The following is a 4,829-nucleotide window of genomic DNA, read 5'->3' on the forward strand; positions in this document are numbered from 1 at the left end:
AATCAATATTGTGAAAATGACTATACTACCAAATGCAGTATACAGATTCAATGCAATCCCTATCAAATTACCAATGGCATTTTTCACAGGACTAGAACAAAAGATTTCACAATTCATATGGAAACACAAAAGACCCTGAGTAGCCAAAGTAGTCTTGAGAAAGAAGAATGGAGCTGGAGGAATCACCCTTCCTGACTTCAGATTATACTACAAAGCTACAGTCATCAAGACAGTATGGTACTGGCACAAAAGCAGAAATATAGACCAATGGAACAAGATAGAAAGTCCAGAAATAAACCAATGCACCTATGGGTACCTTATTTTTGACAAAGGAGGCAAGAATATACAATGGGGGAGAAGACAGCCTCTCCAATAAATGGTGCTGGGAAAACTGGACAGCTACATGTGAAAGAATGAAATTAGAACACTTCCTAACACCATACACAAAGATAAACTCAAAATGGATTAAAAACCTAAATATAAGACCAGAAACTATAAAACTCTTAGAGGAAAACATAGGCAGTGTACTCTATGACATAAATCAAAGCAAGATCCTCTATGACCCACCTCCTCAGTTCAGTTCAGTTCAGTTCAGTCGCTCAGTCATGTCCAACTCTTTGTGACCCCATGAACTGCAGCACGCGAGGCCTCCCTGTCCATCACCAACTCCCAGAGTCCATCTAAACCCATATCCATCAAGTTGGTGATGCCATCCAACCATCTCATCCTCTGTTGTCCCCTTCTCCTCCTGCCCCCAATCCCTCCCAGCATCAGAGTCTTTTCCAATGAGTTAACTCTTCGCATGAGGTAGCCAAAGTATTGGAGCTTCAGCTTCAGCATCATTCCTTCCGATGAACACCCAGGACTGATCTCCTTTAGGGTGGACTGGTTGGATCTCCTTGCAGTCCAAGGGACTCTCAAGAGTCTTCTCCAACACCACAGTTCAAAAGCATCAATTCTTTGGCGCTCAGCTTCCTTCACAATCCAACTCTCACATCCATACATGACCACTGGAAAAATCATAGCCTTGACTAGACGGACCTTTGTTGGCAAAGTAATGTCTCTGCTTTTGAATATGCTATCTAGGTTGGTCATAACTTTCCTTTCAAGGCGTAAGCGTCTTTTGATTTCATGGCTGCAGTCACCATCTGCAGTGATTTTGGAGCCCCCAAAAATAAAGTCTGACACTGTTTCCACTGTTTCCCCATCTATTTCCCATGAAGTGATGGGACCAGATGCCAAGATCTTAGACCCATCTCCTGCTGCTGCTGCTGCTAAGTTGCTTCAGTCGTGTCCGACTCTGTGCGATCCCATAGACGGAAGCCCACTAGGCTCCCCCGTCTCTGGGATTCTCCAGGCAAGAACACTGGAGTGTGTTGCCATTTCCTTCTCCAATGCATGAAAGTGAAAAGTGAAAGTGAAAAGTGAAAGTGAAGTCGCTCAGTCATGTCCGACTCTTAGCAACCCCATGGACTACAGCCTACCAGACTCCTTTATCCATGGGATTTTCCAGGCAAGAGTACTGGAGTGGGGTGCCATTGCCTTCTCTGCCACCTCCTAGAGTAATGAAAATAAAAACAAGTGGGAGGGACCTAATTAAACTAAAGAGCTTTTGCATAGCAAAGGAAACTATAAGCAAGGTGAAAAGACAACCCTCAGAATGGGAGAAAATAATAGCAAATGAAACAACTGACAAAGGATTAATTTCCAAAATATATAAACAGCTCAGACAACTCAATGCTAGAAAATCAAACAACCCAATCAAAAAGTGGGAAAAAGACCTAAACAGACATTTCTCCAAAGAAGACATACAGATGGCTAACAAACACATGAAAAGATGCTCAACATTGCTCATTACTAGAGAAATGCAAATCAAACTACAATAAGATATCACCTCACACTGGTCAGAATGGCCATCATCAAAAAGTCTACAAACAATAAATGCTGGAGAGGGTGTGGAGAAAAGGGATTGCTCTTGCAATGTTGGTAGGAATGTAAATTGATACAGCCACTATAGAAGACGGTATGGAGATTCCTTAAAAAACTAGGAATAAAACCACCATATGACACAGCAATCCCACTCCTAGGCATGTACCCTGAGGAAACCAAAATTGAAAAAGACACATGTATCCCATTGTTCATTGCAGCACTATTTACAATAGCTAGAACATGGAAGCAACCCAGATGTCCATCAACAGATAAATGGATAAGGATGTTGTGGAACATGTACACAATGGAATATTGCTCAGCCATAAAAAGGAATGCATTTGAGTCAGGTCTGATGAGGTGGGTGAACCTAGAACCTATCACAGAGTGAAGTGAGTCCCAAAGAGAAAGATAAATATTGTATTCTAATGCATATATATGGAATCTAGAAAAATGGTACTGAAGAATTTATTTACAGGGCAGCAATGGAGAAACAGACATAGAGAATAGACTTATGGACATGGGGAGAGGGGAGGAGAGGGTGAGATACATGGAAACTCACATTACCAAATGTAAAATAGATATCCAACGTGAATTTGCCGTATGGCTCAGGGAACTCAAACAGGGGCTCTATATCAATCTAGAGGGGTGGGATGGGGCGGAAGATGGGAGGGAGGTTCAAAAGGGAGGGGATATATGTATGTATACCTATGGTTAATTCATGTTGAGTTTTGACAGAAAACAACAAAATTCTGTAAAGCAATTATCCTTCAATAAAAAAATTAATTAATAAAAATAAATTGCTTAATTTATAAAAAAGAAACCTGTTGGGACAAGATCAGAATGAAGGCAAATTATGAAATGGAGAGAGCCTTGCTTAATGGATGCTGAATACACACAGTTACTATTATTTTCATTTTTTCAAAGGAATATGTGTACATGTTTAAAACAAAATAGACCAGAGCTGCTTATTAGACAATAAAAACCTCTCACCTCAAAAAACATAAAAAGTGAAGCCTGTATGAAGTGGTTTAACAAAGACTTTCTACTACCTCCTACTGTCTCTTAAAAGAAGAAGCTAAATGCTTTTGTCAGGAATAGGCACCAGGGTCAGAATCTACCCGATACGAATCTACCCAATAGATATACTCCACACTGATGAATTAAACAACCCAATGACAGGTACCTGAAATTCTGAAGCTGAAAGAAGAGGGACACCAGAAGAGAGAGAGAAAGACCATGTGGACACGTGTGACCAGTCCTGGAATTGTCTCGATTATGAAACGGCTTAACAGTTTTAAACCACTCGTGTCCTCACAGTTAACCTTGTTTGTCCTTAAGGCTGAAAGAGCTTCTTTTTTTCTTTACAAACTAAAATGGGACACAACCACATTCTGATAAATTATCAATTTGTGTCCTCTTTCCCCTTCTTTTTCTGCTCACTCACCTTTTATGTGCGCTTGTTTACCAAATGATTCATTTGAAATAAAAGAACAGATTTTACCATCTCCAAAAGCAACTTAATATGGCATAAAAATAGAGAGTATTTTAGAACTTGGCTTCCAAGTTTTCATTATTATCCTTTATTCTGGAAATTGTATGAAAGATGTTTTTATTTTCTAGAAGAAAAATCTACAATATCCATAAATTTACATTATCTAAAATGCCACATCTATTTTGAGGACATGAATTTGTCCCACAAAAGACTCTCAGTAAGTATGTATGCCTTATAAACTTTGCACAGTAGTACAATACTACCACTATACTTTGTGCTGATTTTTTCATCCAAAGACTCTTCTAAATGCCTCTCATGAGGCAACAAATACTTAGACTCTCTGATGGTCATTTCATTGTTTACTGGTAATAGTACACAGAAGGATGGAATGTGCTATCCCTGGCATGAAGGGTTCTGTTAGAAGTTTAAAGAGAATAAAATGTCTTCATACTTCAGTGACTACAGAGAAAGCACTTGTGGAAAAGAGAGAGAGCAAAATTCCAAGAGGTATGTATTTATTATCTCCATGCTGGTTATTTGGAACTTGTTGTCAATGAGGTCATAGTTTTGATCCCAATGTGGCTCATTTATCCTTGCTAGCTTCCTTAATCAGAGGCTGCACCCCTAGCTCCAGCCAACTGCTTGACGAATGTCTCTTTTTGATCTAAAGAATTCCTGAAAAGAGAATAAAATAATTTGTGTAAAGCCACTGGTATAACTGGAAAAAATAATTTAAAATGCTTTTCCAATTGACTGGATTAATTAAGCTATCTCTAGATGGTAGTCATTTAGAAAGGCACTTCTTATATGTGTGCTGTGCTTAGTCGCTCAGTTGTATCCGACTCTTTGTGATCCTATGGACCGTGGCCCACCAGGCTCTTCCATCCATGGGATTCTCCAGGCAAGAATACTGAAGTGGGTTGCCATGCACTCCTCCCGGGGATCTTCTCAACTCAGGGATTGAACCCAGGTCACCTGCACTGCTGGAGGAGTCTTTATTGTCTTAGCTACACAGACAATTCCTAAGTGATTTAAAATGAACAATTAATTGATTCATCTTAATGGAGATGGAGGATTTCCCTGGTGGCTCAGATGATAAAGAGTCTGCCTACAATGCAGGAGACCCTGTTCGATCCCTGGGTCAGGAAGATCCCCTGGAGAAGGAAATGGCAACTCACTCCAGTACTCTTGCCTGGAGAATCCCATGGATGGAGGAGCCTGGTGGGCTACAGTCCATGGAGTTGTAAAGAGTCGGACACGACTGAGTGACTTCACTTTCCCTATCTTTCCACGGAGATGGGCTTTCCTTAATGTGTTTCTTGTGTACCAGTCAATGTACAAATGAAATCATTTATTATTTTAAAAAAATTTATAACTGAAAGTTATATGTAAATAACTTTATTATATA

The sequence above is a fragment of the Bos javanicus genome, chromosome 15, assembly GCF_032452875.1.
Source record: "Bos javanicus breed banteng chromosome 15, ARS-OSU_banteng_1.0, whole genome shotgun sequence".
Taxonomy (NCBI): Eukaryota; Metazoa; Chordata; class Mammalia; order Artiodactyla; family Bovidae; genus Bos; species Bos javanicus.